This window comes from Protopterus annectens, chromosome 13.part0 (assembly GCF_019279795.1).
Source record: "Protopterus annectens isolate FY-2018-M chromosome 13.part0, PAN1.0, whole genome shotgun sequence".
NCBI lineage: Eukaryota > Metazoa > Chordata > Ceratodontiformes > Protopteridae > Protopterus > Protopterus annectens.
The window spans coordinates 675,097,675-675,118,961 of NC_056747.1; positions in this window are offsets into that span (position 1 = coordinate 675,097,675).

The window sequence follows — 21,287 nt, forward strand, 5'->3', positions numbered from 1 at the left end:
TATTATTCATGTTGTACTGAACTCTTCGGCAAATAAGTTGAAAGTTATAGTATCTGGTGCTCTGCCAATGTTTATAAAACTCCCTGAAAGAGAAAACCATCTTTGAAGATCAGAAGCAGCAGCTTTGCTTTAAATCAAGGTTTGCACCGAGATCAGTCACTCTAGGTTGTTGATCTCTCTAGTGATTATGTTCATTATCAGCTTTATCATAACAGGGTCATATCACAGATCTGTTCAGGTTAAAAGGCATAATCAGGAAATTAATACATTTTTTTCTCCTTATTTTCCCCCAAACAGCAGCTTTTGTGAGGCCCCCACACAGTCAAGGATGATTATGGGAGCCCCCTTGCAGCCACAGGTATTGCAAGAACCTAAAGCTGGCTGTTAGTTCTAATGGAGTAAATGCCCGTTAGCAGGGTTTAACTAAGCCAGGGGCACTATGTCAGTGATAAAATATTTAATGGAATTGCAAAGCCTGTTGCTTGATAAAACACTGTTACTATAACCAGACATATCTTTGAATTTTAAAGGAGATATAGATAAGATATTACGCAGCTTTTTTATTAAGTACTCAAGATGGCTGTACTAGCTTTTGTTGGCTTGACAGACATGTTACAAAATATCAAGATAAGATAATTTGCTGAGGTTGGGGCCCCCAGCAATTGCAGGGTTCACTGGTGCTTAAAGCCGGCTATGCTGAAAGGGACCTTCCTGACCCACCAGTAGACTGTCTTACTACATTCACAAATCATATGTGCAGGGGCCATTTCCATATATGTCACTCAACAACCAATGTATGCATGATGTCACTGGCAAGTCGGAATTTCAGTCAATCCTGCACATTTGCATATGACATCTCTGCAATTTGCCATGCCAGTCATACAGACCATGCACACTTATGCACAGACCAACCTTGGGGGGGTACATGGATACAGTTATGCCCTCCAACTCCTTATGCAAATATAGTACCCATTCTGGGTGCTTTAGTATGATCCAGTAGAATTTAAAGCATTACCCACACAGTGCAGAGAACTTTTTTATTTTATTTATTTTTATTTATTTAACATTTGTTAACCGGGAAAGTCCGACTTGGAGCGAGCCAATTTTCAGCGGAGGCCCGGGGAGAAATGCTCCAGACGCAGTACCTTTTTTTGTGTCTTGCTGCTATTTTTATGCAGTGTTAAACATTCTCTAGTGTTTCTCGCTGAAACTCTGATAGCTAATAGCTGTAGCATTGTCCAGATACAGGCTTGCTACATCTGGGTTTATTTGTAGTGTTTGGTTGTTCTGAGCATGTTTTCCAGGCCATCTTGGATTGGAAGGGGCCTATCTGCACTTTAGTGAGAGGATTGTGGATTGGACCCTATCTGGTAAAGGAGGGGTCAGGCTAGGGAATGGAATAGGCATCTCATTGGTCCTTTTGAATCTTGTTAAAGTTTGTTTTTTTTCTTCAAGTTTTTAGCTTCTGGTATTTAGGCCCTGCATTTGAGCAGGTTCCTGCTTGTTTGTGCATTTCGCAACACCATGCACTGCCACACAATAGTGCACCAAAGCCAGACAGTTAAATTCAGCAATTTTTCCCTTAGATACTACTGTAGCACAGTAGTGTAGCACTCATTCTTACTGCTTTCCCAGTTAAAGAAATACTGCTAGTGAGCTGTAACCTATTAACCACTAGCAAGAAAAAGAAAAAAATAAAATAAAACCCCAGGCAGAAATATCCAACCACTGAGCTCCTCCGTGAATGATTTTGAAAGGTTACTCCTAGTGACAATAGTCTTCAACCTATCATTATGGACAGTTGGAATTCCCTTGTTTCTCCTGCCAGCCTTGTTGACTTGGGTCTCTTGAGGGAGTGTAGCAATTGCCTTATGTACACCAACAATCCTCTACTAATCTAGTATAGAGTGTGAAAGATGCATCTACACCAAGAATCTTGAATCCATGCTCTCTTGCACTCAAAACAGTAACATGGAAGAGGTTGCCAGCTCACCAACCACTACATATGTACATAGTACCATTACTCATATAGATAGTACGCATCAAACACAAAAATCTAGATATGCAGAGGTTCTCTCGAAAAACTTACCTGAATACCAGAGACCTCCAAAACACAAGACTGCTACAACTAACACAGTCCCCACAGCACCCACTACACACAGCAGCACCAGTGTCTCACCCACCAAGCCCGTAAGGCAAAACACTCAAACAAATGTTCTTGTCATTGGAGACTTAGTAGTGAGACACACGGATGTCCCACTCACCAGCTTGGAAATGGAGAAAGTCACAGCTGGTGGCAGGATTTGTCAGATCACGCATGCCCTCATTTCTGTCAGCGACAAATACCATTATGATTCTGTCATAGTCCATGTTGGTGTGAACGACCTGAGATTTACCTCACTGGACTATATGAAGAGAGACATGATTAAGCTCTCTTGAGTATGTGTCCCAGGCAGGTATGTCCCCAGCCTTGAGCAGCATACTACCCTCACCTAGAATGATGCCAAAGTAGAAACAAAAAAATTACTGATTTCAATAATTGGCTTAGTTTTTGGTGGCATTCAAAGATGATCCAGTTCCTGTCAGCCTGGGAAGCCATGGTTGACAAACCTCACTGCTTTGCCAGAGACCGTTTGCACCTAGCACCTCTAGGCTTTCAGCTGCTGGCAAAGGCTCTTGCCTCCCACATAGTGCCTTTTTTAGGCAAGGTTTCAGAAATAACATTACCAATGTGAAATTACCCAACCACAACAAAATATGGGTCATGCTGCTAAATGCTAGGAAATTTCAGCAAAAACTGCACTCCCTGGAAGCACTTATATCACTAGAAGATGTAGAAGTCTATGCAGTTACAGTAACCTGGTTCAAGGCCTCAGAGTATACCCTGGCCTTGCAAGGCTACAATGCCTTCCACACCTTTAGACTGCAAAATGAACATGTGAAAACAAAAGGCGGTGGTGTTTCGATCTATATTAAAAATTCACCTTCTGTTTAGTTAGACTGGACAACTCCATGGAATTACTCCAAGTCCAGGTTACGGTGGCTAAGACTCCCATTCAAATCATATCCAGTTATAGATCCCCCTGCATGGGTCATGATGTACACAAAGCCTACTTTACCAAACTGGAGACAATCCAAATTTTACCAAAACACTGGTTATGGGGGATTTCATTTACCCCACCATCAACTGGGAAACCTATGCTAGCCCCAACTCGCTAGCACAAATTTTTTTTTTTTTAATTCAAATGCCCTGGAACAAAATGTTCATACCTCAACAAGAGAAACAAACATTCTAGATCTGGTCCTCACTAACATGTAAAACAGATACACTAAAATAACTGATGGGCACATTATTAATCTAATCTGACCACAAAGTCACCTTCGAGCTGAACTTACAAAGGGTGAAATCAGACTAAAAAAATCACTAAGGTAAAACTCTTAGGTGAAGGTGTAAATGCATTCCAAGCCCCACCCCAACCTGGAAGTGGTAACTGTGCTGAAGCTTACACTAAAGCCCTGTAAAATCACTTGCATAAGTGTATAAACTCAGCTGTATCAGTAATAATCAAAGCTAGAGCCCCAAGTAAAAACAAACTGCCATGGTGGACATCCAACATCAACAAACTTTACAATAAACGCAAAAAAATTCTGTCCAAGAAAACAAAGGCACGGCCCGAACAATAGAAAAGCACCCTTCTCAGCCTCAATAGGCAAATAAGCCAAGTTGCCAAATCCTCTAAGAGCACCTTTGAGAGAAACTTAGCAAGCACAGCCAAGGATAACCATAAGGCCTTTTACAGCTATGCATGTGGCCTAAAAGGTAGTACCCAAGCATGTGCAGAAGTAGTGATCAACAGTATCACACACACTGACCCCACAGAGATAGCGAACCTGCTTGATGATAGGTTTGGTGAAAATTTCTCTCCCTTATCCCCTCCAAACTCATCACAGACTTTCTCCCCCCCACCCCCATCCTACATATCTGAAGATCGGGTCCTCAGAGTCTTGTCCAAGACAAAAAAAAAACAGCCTCTAGGGGACCAGATGACATCCCAGGCTGTCTTCTAAACAAGCTAAAACATGAACTAGCATCACAAATAAGTACCCTTTTCAATCATAGCCTAACCACAGGCTTTGCTCCTGCGGAATGGAGAACAGCAACAGTTTTTCCCTTCCATAAAGGTGGCCTAGCAACAGACCTGGGCAATTACAGACCCATAAGCCTGACCAGCCTCATCTGTAAGGCCATGGAACTTATCATTATGGACGTCATAAAGACATAGGTGACCTCCAAACCCTGGATCCTACCCAATTTGACTGTCGAGGGCAGATCCTGCCTGTTAAATCTGGTGGACAACTTTGAAAATGTAACAAGGGCAAATCTGTGCACACAACATACCTCAACTTGGCAAAGGCTTTTGACACAATCCCACATTCAGGCGTTACCAATAAACTTAGCATACTGAATGTAAATGGGTTGCCAACTAGCTCACAAACTGGACACACTATCAGAGTGGGTGACTCCACATCAACTAGCAGACCTGTTACCAGTGGGGTGCCACTGGGTCAGTGCTGGGCCCCCTACTGTTTGGTATATACTTCCCAGAAGTTCAGGTCAAAATTAAAAGGTTGTGACTGACCATGTTTGCAGATGACTGCAAACTAGGTGCAGTCATTGAATCCTCACAAACAATGCATTTTCACACTACCAAATCAACAGCAACACTCCAAGTACCCATGAAGTGGTAAGGGACCTGGGATCACAAGTTGACTGCAATCCTTAACTTTGACCACTGTGTCTGCTGTAGTAAGGAAGGCTTTTTACATAGCAAACTTGATTAGTAAAGGCATCACCTCTAGAGCAAAAGAGGTTATAACCCCTCTGCACTAATTTGGGCCATAATTGAGTATAACGCCCTGTTTGGTATATCGTACAAAGCAACTGGGGAGACCTCAAAGGTTTCTAACAAAGAAGATCAAGGGGCTCCAGCATGTGCCTTACACAGACAGACTAAAGTCTCTCTCACTATACTCTGTTGTATAGACTCGAGGGAGACTTATACCTGACCTACACAGAAATCCAAGACCCAAACCTAATAAACTTGCTGCATGTCAGTAAATCAAACGGGACTAGGGCTAACCGTTCCAGGGACATAAATATGGCCTGTGACTTAAGGACATGCTGGAGGGACAGATTTATCTCCCAGTGACTGGCAGGTCTTTGGAGCAGGCTACCAATTCACGTGAAACACAGCACCTCTATGACACTTTGCAAGAGGAACCTGTAAGAGTGGATGGGGCACCAAAAATTCTTACCAGGTGTAGATCCCACAACCCTCCTGGACATGGGCAGTCATCACTAAATGCAGTCTTGGATATTGACTAGCATTTTCATGGTATTATATTGGGATTAAATGGCTAGGCTTAAAATGATCTCCGGGTAGATAGCCTAGTAATATCCTATGATAGGAATGGTACAGTACAGCCCCAGTCTGAAAAAAAGAATAAAAATAAAATAGAGTGATAACTGAATGCATATTCAGGGTATTAAATTTAGGTCTCAATGTTTTCTCAAAAAGAAGAAATGTGGTAGCATGTGTGTACTAGATGTCATTTGCTAAGATGGGGATGAATGTGCTTTGTAATAAGAAAGCTGCAGCCATCATTTTTTACCCTATGTATAGTGAAAACATGCCAAGTCTGTCTTAATGATTACCTGCTGTCCATGACTTGAGTGTTTTCCACTTCTACAATTAAAACAGTTTTGGCATATCCATATAACAAGTCAGTTTAAATACAGATATTTTAAGCACTATTTCTTAGAACTTCCCCCAACCAACCTCATTCTGCACTCTGGCAACAGATGTTAATTCAGTATTTTTCTGAGTTACAATTTTTTAAACAACAATTACACTACTCGACCATGGAAGGTTAGCATAATGGTTAAGGTATTTGTCTTACAAACATAAGGTGCAGGGTTTAATTCTCACATGAGGAAACTGGCTAGGCTTAAAATGTCTCATGAGGGCAGTTAGCATAGTATTAAACTATGAACTAAAAGAAATAAATAAAAAGTTCTTTATGCCTGCCCATTCCTTTTTTCCCTCAAAAGATGACGCATTGCAGCATGCTTTCAGAAGCTGCTTTGTCATGCTTTTGGTGAAGTGCTCTCTCTCTAGTCCTGCTTGTATGTCACCAGTGCTGAAGGGGAGGGGTTGCCTGTGCTTTTTTGGTTAGGACTAGACCCCGTGTGTTACAAGTTTTTAAATGAACGATAACTGAGTATGTAAGAGAACCATGGTTTTCAATGAGTACACAACCCTGATTTACAGGATATAGTCTCTGAATAATATGTACAGTCTGTACTTTGTGTGCTGGCAGTTCCATTAAAAATTTAACCCTTATTATGCTGTAGCTTGTTTTACCAGTGTGGATATAGTGACTTTAAAAAAATCCTTAAGTTCTTAAGACAATGCACTCCCTTCAGAGGGCTGATGTCCTGTGTCAGTAATCTAAGATCTAAATCGCTGAAGTAGAACTCCTGTTACTGAAGCAGTAGCTCTAACCTAAACTGGTATTGATTAATTTTACAGTAAGTTGTGCAATCAGAGTGACCTGATTACAATCTTGGAGGAGTGCCAGAGGGGAGGTGCATATCAGTACCAGCCTGTACTACTGAGTCATGGTACAGTATATTACTGCAGATTGCTGTTTGCAAGTAGATGGCCATGACTTGCTCTGCAGTCTTTTCTACAGCCAGTAATTGCAACAGTGAAACGTTCAACACTTTTAACAGGAGGTCAGGAAAACTGAAAGGGGCAGAATCTGTTTTGGTAGTGAAGCTTAAATGTGACCCATTCCCAACAAGATAAAGTATGAGGAGTTCTGCTTTACTTCATTATGGATCTCTCTCTTCAAAACTGACAGTAAAGTCTGACTACTGGAATGTATATTAGCGTAATGGAAACTATGGTTTCAGTTTTCTGGAAGTCAGTGTTGAGGGAAAGTGAAGGTGTGGTCAGCTGTTAAGAAAAATAAAGTGGTTTGTGCATATTGTCCCAGGTCAGAGGATTGGGATGGGAGGTTTCTGACTTACTTTATGACTGTTACACAGAATTAATTGGTTAAAACATGTTTATTTATAGCATGTTTATTAATTAATTAATTTGTTTATTTATTTAAGGCTTGTTTGCTGTTGACAGTATAAAAGCAGATGGAAAAAGCTGAAAGTTCTACTATTGTGCCTCATTTTAATCTGTCAGCTGTTAAGCTATGGGCAGACTGTGCTTTTAGCCTGTAAGTAGATTGATTAGAGAACCAACATGCATATGATTGCTGGTTAATTTCACCTAAAGTAAAATGCCCACTGTATAGAGTTTAGCTATATTTCATTGTTTCACGGTCTGTCAGTTATTTTTTTAATAAGATGGTGTGAGGGATCCCATCCCCCAAAATATGTTTTATTAAATAAAACAAAATATATGCCATACGTGCTGTGGGGAGGGGAGATGTTACAGAAAATGATGAGCTGACCAGCTGCTGCTCTGAAGACAAAGCAGTGAATACCAGACTCTGTATGCTGCACAGGGCGTTGTTTTTAGTCAGAAATGAAGGAGTTGGAGTGATACAAATAGGAAACTGTTAATAAATGCCCTTGATCTCTGATCGTGTTAATCTGAAAATTTCAGATCCTTCAGTGCAGCTGTGCATGGGCTGCAATGTGTTCTTACTTAATCACAGACTACTTGTTGTTGTTCTTTCGACTTTTCCCATTTAGGGGTTGTCACAGCGGAACTCCGGTCCGCTAATGATTGGCAGTAGATTTTTACAGTGTCAAGGTGCCAGCTCAACGCCCAACCTTCAACGAAGGCACGCCCTACGCATGTCTTTCGAACGCCACTCGACCGGGGGGAGGACATGCAGACTCCACACAGAAGGCGCTCCAGCCGAGAATCGAACGGGAGAACCTCTTGCTGTGAAGCGACAATGCTACCGCTGCACCACCGCGGCTTTTCTATTTATTGAAAGTTCCCATGTTATCAGAACAAGTTGGTTAAAATGAGTTATGTGCAGTAGGCTAATTCACGTCTGTTTTCTGGCATGTTCTTTGAGGTTTCCAAAGATCAGACTTAAAGACAGCAAGCAGATACAAAGCAGGCTTTAATAGAAGGCAGTCTCCTTCTTATAATTCATGGCTCTTGAGATTGAGGCAAAAACTGTCACTGAGCTTTCATTAATTGGTTAGCTTTCACGATGATATCAGATAAGTAACTGTAGCCAAAAGAAGCAAACAAAATGTTAAGAGCTTATAAAAGATTGCATAAGGGGGATAATACTCAGGCAAAATTCTAATGAAAGGTTTCTGTGGTAATGAAGGATCTTGTAAAGTTTCAGTACTCTCTTATCTTGGAAACACTAGAAAAGATCAACTTTCTTGTCAGAGAGTAATTTCATAGATTGAAATGGGTCAACATACCGAGAATTTTTTAGCTGCCATATGTTTTTTTCCTTTTACGAAAGAAAAGGTTTGCTTTAGCCTAGTGGTGCACAACGTCCGGCCCCGGGGACAAATCCGGCCCTCGATGCAACACCATCCAGCCCCTAGAGAGCAACTAAAATTTTTTAAAAAAGTGGAAAAATGCTATGCCGTACTCTAGTCATGCAAACTTTTCAGCATGTGCTTACTTACCTAATTGACTGCAGTTGCACACACCTCTAATTTTAGCTGTGGATGTAACTATTCTTTGTTAATTATAACCTGTAGTCTGTAAATAGTAGTAACTTTCTGCAAGAGTTTGTAATAAGTCATGGCTGCAAGCCAGAATTAAGTTAAATGCAAAGTTGATGTAGAAAATAGGCAATTTCATGACTGCTGACTTAAGTAAAAATGCCAGTCAACCTGTCCCTATTGTTAACTCATAATGGCTTACTATGTTTTGAGGTGGCCCGCAGATGCATTAAGAATTTGTGTAATGGCCCTCCCCACAAAAAGGTTGTGCACCACTGCTTTAGCCTATGATCCTGTGTGGGTTCCTTGCAATGTTGTAACATTGCTAGCGACTTTCTTTGTGTATCAAATCTTCCATCTCACTGATGTCTGCCTTGCAGATATAATTTACCTTCACACTAAGCAGAAATTACTTCAACATTCATATCTGTTATTAAACAAGTTAATGCATTGCCTTCTTTGCTTCATGCATATAATGTCTTTCCATATCACTATTGCAGTATTCGTAACCAGTGGGATCTCCTGCCAAGGACAGCCCTATGTCTGGCAAGTATACCAAAGCCTTTAACTCTTACCTGCGTCGTATGTCTGATATATGCTCTCCACGTCCGCATAGGGCATAAAAGTGACATATGGACACTCCAGACATAGAACTTCTTTGCCAAAAGTCCAAACAATATAGTTAAAAGTGGATCTGAATGCTCTTCACTGTGCTAAGTATAACAAGCCTCTTTCTGGTAAGTATCCCTTTGGTGTTCCTTTTCTTTTACATTGTATTTTTGAGAGTTCACATCATCCAAGAAAGACAAATGTCAGTGTGGGAGGCAGATTCCCCACAAGGATCATCACAGCAAGTGTTTGTTTTGTCTAGGAGCTTCTCATGACCACACTTAGTGCTCTATTTGTCAGGTCTTTGTCAAAGACAATTTGCAACTGTCTGATGTTCTTCGTGTTTCACTGTTGCAGTCATTGCATTTGGGTAATCTGCTGGCAGGTTGCCCTCAGTCGGCCTGAATAACAAAGTCTTGGGTCCTGCATCGGTTGCTGTCTCCTCTTCCATGACGTCAGGGGTATAAAACATGCAGCCAATGCCATTTTATTCAGTCTTTCTTGCCCCAGATGTCAGGTGCCCCCCAAATGGGGAGCAAAAATGTCGTCTGTTAGCAATCCGTCTACCGGAGTTCACAAAAAAACGCAAAGAAAAAGACAGAGACAGACTGTCGAGGTCCAAAACCGACGACGAAGCTTCTCCTAACCTAGTCGCCGGTACACAGTGAGGTGCTTTCACAACCCCTGATACCCGCTATTTTTGAGTCGCAGGCCTCTACCGAGACCCATACGGAGTCCGGTATGCCGCGAGATTCTCAGAGTATTGAACCCGCAGATGTCTCTCCCTTGGATGGGTCCGGAGCCGCTGAGCAGGCACCAGGTTCTGAGGGTGTTTTCAGGCCTCAACATTTTTATATAAAACCGACGCCAGCTTCAAAAGCAAGATCAAAAGCATCTTCTAAGTCTAAAAAACTGACGCATGAGCCACGTGCTCAGGCCCCTATGCCTAAAAAACAGATGATCAAAATGGTTGAGGACTTAATTACCTTGATCAGGGGTTCCCAACCCTCCCCTGCTAAGAGGCCTCAGCAAGACACTGATTATGAATCTTCCGATCAGGTTTCTATTTCTTCTGATTCCTCTTCTGATCAGGAATTTTCTATACTACCCTATGAGGATTCAGATAATCCATCCCATCTGCATCTCCTCCTGAGGATTATTCTTTTGGAGAAACCTTGAATACTTTAAGGGAACGTTTTCATTGGGAGAGTCAGGATTTCTCTGAATCAAAAAAGAGGCTTAGGGATTTCCTCCTTCTTCCTCAGCATAGGCCTTTGGCTATACCTCCTGTATTAGACATTGTTGATGTGTTTTCGGAATCAAGCATGGCTCCTGATTCCCTGCCTCTGGCTCCTAGTAAGCCAGACAGATATTACAGGGATGTTCATCGTGCATACAGCTGCAGTCATAACAGATGGGTTCTCCTGCCGTCAGGCGGGTCCTCGGTCGGCCGAATTCCAAAGTCTAGGTCCGGCGTCGGTTGTCGTCGCTTCTTCCCTGACGTCAGTGCGACAGGGGTATAAAAGAACCAGCCGACGCCATTTTCTTCAGTCTTTCTTGCTGCGCGGTGCCCGAAGCAGAAGCAGTTCACAAGTGCCGGTCGGCCAGCTCCTGAAATTATGAAAATTTTGAAACCGAAGTCTTCTTGAAAGCTAAGTACCCCACTGGGGAAACTTTTCTTGCCTCAGGCCGATGTCAGACAAAGTTAATAATTGTATTTCATGTGGGAAGCAAATACCGCAAAAGGATTTCCATTCCCTCTGTATACCTTGTTTAGGCCCAGGCCACGACGTCTCGGTCTGTCGCTTTTGTGCTACATTTAACAAACGCACCATCAAGCGTCGGGCGGAGTTCGCCCAGCATTATTTTGGAAAAACATTTAACTATATTATGTCGTCGGATACTCCGACTCCAGTTTTGTCTAAAAACGCAGGGATAAGGACCGACGCACGAGGTCCGCGGCCTCTACCGACACCACGCCAAAGCCGATTACACGTGGTCCGGTTCTCAGCGAGGTGCCTACGCAGCCCCTGACTACCGACGACACTTCATTGGCGGTGTCTCCTCTGCCCGAGGTCGCAGGCTCCTCGGCGCACACCCCGACTACAGATACCGAAGCCACTCTTGGCATTGAACCTCAAAATGTGGACAGGTCTACCTCCACTCAAGGTGTCTTCAGACCTTCTTCTTCTTTCTCCATCAAGGCTTTCACTAAGTCTAAAGCAGCCATGCACTCTAAGAGACAAGCTACACAGGGCCCATCTCCAGGCCCCATGCCTAAAAAGCAGATGCTTAAAATGGCTGAGGATTTAATTACTCTTATCAGGGGTTCTCAACCCCCACCGGACAAAAGGCCCAGAGTGGAGGAAGAATCCCCTCCTCTGATCAGGGCTCCATTATTTCAGAGCACTCTGATGATCAGGAACATTCTTACTCCCCTTTTGAAGACTCTGATGCGGAGGAGTCCATTCCTTCTGTATCCCCCCCAGAGGATTACTCATTTGGGGAAACTCTGCATACTTTAAGGGAGCACTTCCACTGGGAAGGCCAAGATTATTCTGATTCCAAGAAAAGGCTTAGGGAATTTCTCTTACTACCTCAGCACAGGCCTCTGGCTATACCTCCTGTCTTGGACATCCTAGATGATGTTTACTCGGAGGCCTGCCTTAACCCGGATTCTCTGCCTCCAGCCCCAGTTAAGCCTGACAGGTACTACAGGGTTCCTGACTCACACCAATTTCTATACAAAAGCCATGCTGCTGACCCAGAAACCATCTCACAGGGCCCCAAGGGAATTAAGGCCTCCACTGCTAAAAATCCATTACCTTCCGAGAGAGATTCCAGAGCCTTAGAAAGGTGGGGAAAAAAGGTATATACCTCGGCTACCTTAACCATGAGGGCCTTAAACTGTGAGTTCCATATGCTAAAATACCAACAGTTTTTGTTATCACAATTGAAAAGTAAAATGTCACAACCTGAACAACCAGACTTGAAGGAGTTGCAGGATTTGATGCATAGTGCAGAACAAGTGGGTAAGTATACCTTACAATGTGGTTTTGATGCTCTAGAGGCCTCATGTAGAGCTGCGGTTACAGGATCAGTCATATGTAGACATGCCTGGCTCAAGGAACAAACCTTGCCTGATCATGTCAAAGCTAAATTACTAGATGCCCCTCTTCAAAAGGATGTATTATTTGGTGCTAATGCTGAGGAGGTATTAAGGAAAATGGAAGAAAAGGCTAAATCAATGCAAACTGTGAAAGATTTTCTACAGGTACAACCCCCACGTTTCAGTAGAAATTGGCCTTCCAAAAATTTGTCCTTTCCAGCCATGGACAGACCCCAAAGAGGCAGATACAGGCGCCCGAGGGGCAGAGGACAATCCCTAGGATCCTTTAGAGGCAGACAATGGCAAGCTCCTACACAAAGAGGTGGTGAGGATAACTCGCAATCATTCAGAAAGCAAGCCCAATGACTTTCCCCTTTGCATGCCAAGCAAGACTCAAATGGCAGCTCCCTTAGGAGGAAAGCTGGCATTATTTTCAAAGAATTGGCATATTGTCACAAAAGACAAATGGATCCTGGACATTATAAACAGAGGCTACAGATTCCATTTTCACACCCTTCCAAAAATGAGAGGCATGCCAAACCTGCCACACAATCAAAGGGCAGAGGCACAAAGGCAAATTACAGATCTCATAGACATGAAAGCCATTCAAGAGGTACCTACGCACGAACAAGGTCAAGGTTTTTATTCCAGGCTATTCCTGGTACCAAGGAAGGGAAAAGATTGGAGACCTATTTTGGACCTGTCCATCCTAAACACATTTCTACTCGTACCAAAATTCAAGATGCTCACTCTACAGCAACTTCTTCCCATGCTGGGCAAGGAGTCTTGGCTGGTAACATTGGACCTCAAGGAGGCATACCTGCATGCCCCAATCAGACAAAATTGCAGAAGATACCTCAGATTTCTTGCAGGTTCAACCCATTATCAATTCTCTGCATTGCCCTTTGGCTTATCTACTGCGCCCAGAGTATTCACAAAATGCCTGGCATCAGTAATTGCCTACTGCAGACATCAAGGGATTCAAATATACCCTTATTTGGACGACTGCCTGATCCAAGCGGACAGCAAGCACATTCTTCTGAAACATCTGGCTTATGTAATAATGTTGTTGAGCTCTCTGGGATACACAGTCAACAAAAAGAAATCAAGGCTAATACCCTCTCGGAAGATAATTTTCCTGGGTGCCAACTTGGACACAAACACCCAGATGGCCTACCTCACGCCAGAAAAGCAGGGGCAACTAACTCAATACTTCAGAGCACTAGCAAATTGCACCAGGCTGACTGCAAGGAAAATCCTGCAGGCTCTGGGATTCATGGCATCTTGCATCTTACTAATCCCATGTGCAAAGCTGCATATGAGGAAACTTCAGTGGTACCTGAAAAACATATGGTCTCAACACAGCCACAGTTTGGAAACAATAATACCACTAATTCCATGTCTGCAAAAGGAATTTCTGTGGTGGGCTCAAGCATGCCAAACAAACACAGGTCTTCCATTCAGCAAGGCTCAAGCAAATCAAGTCATCACAACAGACGCCTCGGACTACGCCTGGGGGGTGCACATGACAGATCGGTGCATTCAGGGCAAATGGTCCCAAAAAGAAAAGCACCTTCACATCAATCAAAAGGAAATGCTAGCAGTAATAAATGCTATTATAGCTTTCAAGGACCTTCTGCAACCAGGTCAACTATTGATAAGAACGGACAACACCACAGTTATGTGGTACATAAACAAACAGGGAGGAACACATTCATACCCCCTATGCAGACTGGCCATGTCACTTTGGAACATGGCCATGGACTTACAAATCGAACTACAAGCACAATACTTGCCAGGCAAGGAAAACACGCTGGCAGACAACCTAAGCAGAAATATGACAGATCCACACTAATCGAAGTTGCATCCAAAAGTGTTTACAGAAATAATCCAAGCATGGGGAAGGCCAGACATAGATCTCTTTGCCTCCCACAAAAATCACCAATTGACAAAATTCTGCTCAAAGATTTTCCATCCAAAGGCCTGGAGAGTGGACGCTCTCTCTTTCAGTTGGACATCAATGACAGTTTATGCCTTCCCACCTCTTCCTCTGCTGCCCAAAGTTCTATTGAAAACCAGAGCAGACAGACCAAAGATGATCCTCATTGCTCCGGACTGGCCAAGACAACACTGGTACCCACTCCTGAGGAGCCTGACGCATTCCCCACCATGGACCCTGCCTCTAATGCCTCTTCTCCTGACTCAGCACAGCTTCAAAACTCTTCACAGCCAGCTAAAGACACTCAATCTAGCTGCATGGAAGATTCCTTAGCATCACAACAGACCCTACTCTCCAAGGAGGTGCAGGATGTCATTTTGGAGGCCAGAAGGCCGTCAACTAGAAAAACTTACTCCGCAAAATGGAAAGGGTTTTGTGTCTGGAATGAGAAAAAGGGCCAGGATCCTGAAAAACTGAATTTACCTCAAATACTACAGTACTTAGCTGAGCTGCTAAGCAGTGGACTTTCATTCTCCTCCATCAAAATCCATGCCTCAGCCATTTCTGCAGAATACAACGCTGATCCACCCTTATTCTCTCACCCTCTCTTAAGACAGTTCCTCAGAGGGGCTAAGAATCTAAGACCCCCAAGAAAACAACCAATACCTGCTTGGGATCTCAATTTCATTCTGGAAAAACTGACCTTGCCTCCCTTTGAACCAGCTGCCTCATCAGATTTGCAATATTTGTCCTGGAAAACAGCTTTCCTTCTGGCAATTACCTCAGCTCGTAGAGTTTCAGAACTACAAGCTCTCATGGCCGTGCAGCCTTTCATCTTCCATCAGGACAGAGTTTCCTTACGAACCAACCTGTCCTTTATGCCAAAAGTGGTATCCAGGGTAGCTTTGAATCAGGCCATACACTTACCTACCTTCTATCCTAATCCTCAAAACAAAGGGGAGAGATTACTACACTCCTTGGATATCCACAGACAACTACGTTATTATCTGGACAGAACAAAGCCTTTCAGAAAATTAGAACAGCTCTTTGTGTCTTATGCTGTAGGAGCTCAAGGAAAGCCAATTTCGAAACAGACAATCTCAAAATGGATAGCTTACTGCATATGCTTTTGCTATTCTTTTCATGGCAAAACTGTACCTACAGGCATCAGATCTCACTCTACAAGGGCCACAGCTACCTCTGCAGCCTTCCTCATAGGAGTTCCTACCAAAGATATTTTGGAAGCAGCCACTTGGATTTCTGTACATACCTTCTCCAAGCACTACCACCTACCATTATACTCCAAAACTAGAGCGGGCTTTGCCACTGCAGTCTTGCAGGGCATCCTTGCTCCTCCGAGTTCCACCTAGTGCCTACCACCCCTTTCTTAGCTTTGGGATTCTACCCATCTGTTATGACTGCAGCTGTATGCACGATGAACATAGTACAGTTTTGTACCTACCATAAATGTAGATGTTCGAGTGCTAATACAGCTGCAGTCCAGGTTTCCCTTCCTCCTTCCCCTCTTGGGACAGGCCTATTGGCTAACTTATCCTCATGCAACCAGATTGGGGTATTCATTCATGATGTATTTGCTTGCACTACTGTATTTTGATTATATGGCATTGCTTTATTACACAAATTTATGTATTGCCTTCCTTCTGGGGGCACCTGACATCTGGGGCAAGAAAAACTGAAGAAAATGGCATCGGCTGGTTCTTTTATACCCCTGTCGCACTGACGTCAGGGAAGAAGCGACGACAACCGACGCCGGACCTAGACTTTGGAATTCGGCCGATCGAGGACCCGCCTGACGGCAGGAGAACCCATCTGTTATGACTGCAGCTGTATTAGCATTCGAACATCTACATTTATGGTAGGTACAAAACTGTACTTTCCTGACTCCCACAAATTTATATTCAAAAATCCTGCTGCTGATCCTGAAACTATCTCACAGGGTCCCAAAGGTGTAAAGGCCTCTACAGCCAAAAATCCTACCCCCTCTGATAGAGACTCCAGGGCGCTGGATAGATGGGGAAAGAAGGTTTATACGTCTGCAACCTTGGCAATTAGGGCCTTAAACTGCCAGTTTCATATGCTAAAATATCAACAGCATGTTATGGGCTTATTGAAACGGAAAATTATGTTGATTTCGGATTGTGTGGAAAATAAAGAATTATAGGAATTATTGCATGCAGCAGAACAGGTTGGAAAGCATACTTTGCAATGTGGTTTTGATTCTTGAGGCCTCCTCCAGGGCCGCAGTTACTGGATCTGTGATTAGAAGGCATCCCTGGCTCAAGGAGCAAAACCTGCCTGATCATGTTAAAGCTAAATTGTTGGATGCTCCTTTACAGCATGATACTCTGTTTGGTAATAAGGCAGAAGAGGTTTTAAAGAAAATGGAAGACCATGCTAAATCTATCCAAACTGTAAACGATTTCTTAAAAGTGCAGCCACCCAGATTCAGTAGGCACTGGCCTACTAAAAATTGGTCCTTTCTTGTGTCCAGCAGAGCCTCTCAAGGCAAATCCAGGTGCTCAAAAGGCTCTAGATACCAATCACAGGGTTCTTATAGGTCAAAGCAATGGGGTGCCTCCACCTCCAAATCTGGAGGAAACAAAGCACAACCCTACAGTAAGCAGTCTCAATGACTTCCCTCTACCACCGCCAACCACTTGTCTTTTGGCAGCCCCCTTGGGGGGAAAATTAGTACTTCATGCTCAAAATTGGCAGTTAATTACCCAGACAAGTGGGTATTAAACATAGTATCCCAGGGGTACAGAGTTTCATTTCCATACTTTGCCAATTCCAAACAGTTGGCCAGATCTGCCACAAAATCAATGGGCAGAGGCTCAGAAACAAGTTACGTCCCTCATGGATATGGGGGCTATTCAAACAGTGCCAGAACAGGAAAAAGGACAAGGTTTTTATTCGACTGTTCCTGGTACCCAGAAAAGACAATGCCTGGCGTCCAATACTGGACTTAACGATTTTGAACACATTCCTGAACATTCCAAAATTCAAGATGCTGACTTTACAACAGCTACTGCCTATGCTGGGCAGGAACGCTTGGTTAGTGACTCTAGACTTGAGGCACACCTGCATATCCCAATAAGGGAATCATGCAGAAGATACTTCTGCTTCAAGGCAGGTTTTATGCATTACCAATTCTCTGCACTGCCCTTTGGCTTATTTACTGTGCCCAGGGTCTTTACAAAGTGCCTGGCACCAGTAATTGCATTTTGCAGACAAAGAAGCATACAAATTTATCCTTACCTGGATGACTGTCCCATTCAAGCAGAGAACAAGGACATTCTTCTTCAACATCTGGCATTTGTAAAAAGGCTTCTAACATGCCTAGGGTACACAATAAATGAAAAGAAATCACAACTGGTACCTTCTCAAAAAATACTTTCCTGGGTGCAAGCTTGAATACAACTGCCCAGATGGCTTACCTTATGCCAGACAAACAAAGGCAACTGACTTTATACTTCAAACAGATGGCAACAAAAATCCAGTTATCTGCAAGACAAATTCTGCAGGCTTTGGGGGTTCATGGCATCCTGCATTAAACTAATTTCATATGCAAGACTGCATATGAGGAAACTTCAATGGTACCTAAAAAGTTTATGGAGTCAACATAGTCACAGTCTAGAAACAATGATTCCTCTCATTCCCTGCCTACAACAAGAGTTTCTTTGGTGGGCAGACATGTCACCAAAACAAGAGACTGTCATTCACTCTACCCCCTGCCACCCAAACCCTAACTACAGATGCATCAGACTATGCTTGGGGGGCCCACCTGGCGGCGAGATGCATTCAGGGCATATGGAGCCCAAAACAAATACATCTGCATATCAACCAGAAAGAGATGCTAGCTGTTCAGAATGCTTTGATAGCCTTCAAGGACTTACTTCATCCAGGACAACTACTGATAAAGAAGGACAACACCATGGTTATGTGGTACATAAACAAGCAGGGGGGTACACATTCCTATCCCCTTTGCAGACTAGCCATGGCATTATGGAACACAGCCTTGACTTACCAAGTACATCTTCAAGCTCAATTTCTGCCAGGAAAACAAAATACTCTGTCAGACGACCTAAGCAGAAATCTTATGGACCCGCACGAGTGGAAACTGGATCCACAAATCTTCAGCATGGTAACACATAAATGGGTGAGCCCAGACATAGATCTATTTGCCTCTCCCCCAAAATTATCAACTGAACAAATTCTGCACAAGGACTTATCACAGACAAGCATGGAAAGTGGATGCCCTATCCTTCAGTTGGAAAAACCTATCAGTCTACGCTGCCTCTTCTCTCCAAGGTCTTACTAAAGGTCAGACAGGAAAAAACAAAAATGATCATAATTGCTCTGGACTGACCTCGCCAGCACTGGTACCCAATTCTAAGGAATATGTCTCAACTCCCTGCAAATATCTCATCTACTGTCTCAGCAGAACAATCAAATTCTGCTGCACACTCAGCTCCAAACTCTGAACCTTGCAGCATGGCTGCTCATGTAATTATTCAAACATCATCTCTCAGTAAATCTGTGATGGATGTCATTTTGGAAGCCAGAAGGCCTAGTACTAGAAAATCTTATGCTGATAAATGGAAGAGATTCTGTGCTTGGAACCTTGGACACAGCAAAACCAAGTATCCTTCAGATTTTACAATACTTGACTGAGATGCTTGAAAAGGGCCTATCTTTTTCTTCAATAAAAATCCATGCCTCTGCCATCTCGGCTCATTACAATACGGAGCCTCCCATCTTTTCTCATCCTCTGCTAAAACAGTATCTTAGAAGGGCCAAAAATGTAAGGCCTCCCAGAAGATCACCAACTCCTGCATGGGACCTCAATTTTGTGCTGGAAAAACTCACCCTGCCTCCTTTTGGACCAGCAGCTACTGCTGATATAAAGTTTTTATCTTGGAAAACAGCCTTCCTTTTGGCAATCACTTCAGCAAGAAGGGTTTCAGAGCTGCAGGCCCTCATGGCTGTGGAGCCTTTTATTACATTTTACCCAGACAAGATGTCCCTCAGGACCAATCCTTCCTTTATGCCTAAGGTGGTATCCAGTGTGGCTCTTAACCAAACTATTCACCTGCCAACTTTTTACCCAAATCCGCAGAACAAGGGGGAACGGATTCTGCATTCATTGGATATACACAGACAACTAAGACTCTACTTAAACAGGACCAAATCTCTAAGAAAGTCTGAGCAACTACTGGTGGCATTTGCTTCAGGATCAGAGGGGAAGGCTATATCAAAGCAGACTATTTCTAAGTGGATAAGCCACTGCATTCGTTTCTGCTACTTGCATCATGGTAAACCTGTGCCCAAGGGAATCTGGTCACATTCCACCAGGGCTGCCTCTACCTCAGCAGCCTTTCTCAGAGGAGTTCCAACCAAAGACATTCTAGAAGCTGCTACTTGGAGCTCTGTCCATACCTTCACAAAGCATTATATTTTGCCTCTTTTCTCTAAATCCAGGGCAGGCTTTGCCACTGCAGTTCTGCAGGGCCTTATAGCCGCTCCTAATGCTATTTAGTTCCATCCTCCCATCCATAGCTTTGGGATTCTACCCAAATGTAATGACTGCAACAGTGAAACATGAAGAACATAGTACAGTTGTGTGCACTTACCATAAATGTAGATGTTCGAGTTTACCCACTCGCCATCCCCCTTTTCTATAATGTCTCTTTCCTTCACTATACTCTAAAGCCTTTGTGGTGTATTTACTTTTAGATGAAGGTATAGTCTATGTTGCTAAAAGTGCATTTGCATATATATTGATGTTCATTTTATATATATATATATATATATATATATATATATATATATATATAATTTTTTTTTTTGCTCCCCATTTGGGGGGGGGGGTACCTGACATCTGGGGCAAGAAAAACTGAATAAAATGGCATTGGCTGCATGTTTTATACCCCTGACGACCTGACGTCATGGAAGAGGAGACAGCAACTGACGCAGGACCCAAGACTTTGTTATTCAGGCCGACTGAGGGCAACCTGCCAGCAGATTACCCAAATGTAATGACTGCAACAGTGAATACACTCTAACACCTACATTTATGGTAAGTGTACACAACTGTACTTTTTCACTTTCCATTTATCTTGAAAACCAATGTCTCAAAACTGTTGGCCCAGGGTACCATGGCTGAATCCACTTGCATTGAAGCACAGCCACCACTTAAGAAAAAGGCCAAGAAATCGAGGTCTGATACTGCTGCTGTCCAACTTCTGGCTGATGTTTCTCTCGTGGTGGATGATTACCCTAAAGACCACCTAGTGTTAATACTGGCTCCCTCTGTTTCAACCCTGTCAGAGGCCAGCATGAAACAGGCCTCTTGGACATCCTCTAAGGCTTTGCAAGCATCTGCACTGGATGTGGACAGGGAACCATGGCTGATCATATCTGAGTGACATGTGGGATTCCCCAGATCTTAGGGAGGAAGTTACTGGCACCCTGATTGAGTCAAGGCAGGGTTCTGAGCCACCAAGGTTGGTTAAAGCTGACATCATCTTAAGAAGTGACAGAAGACTAAGGATATTTCTCTCACTGTCAAAAGGAGTGGCAGGATTTTACTCTGGCTTGTTTAATGCCCTGTTAGCTTTGAGACCATTGTGGAAGGGGGGGTGTTCCTGCAATCTAGGGAGACTGATTCTTCTGCTGAGGAGTCACACTCAGATAAAGATTCCTTGGCTTACTCCTCCCAAATGTCATCACCTTTGGATTATGGCTGTAAGTAGGAGGAGTCATTAAGTTCTGACTCCCCTTTAAAAGAATTGTCCTTTGGAAATGCAGAGGTTTGCATGATGGAGCATTTTTAGTAGGACTACTCCCAGGCTTCTGACATCCAGAAAAGGTATGAGTTG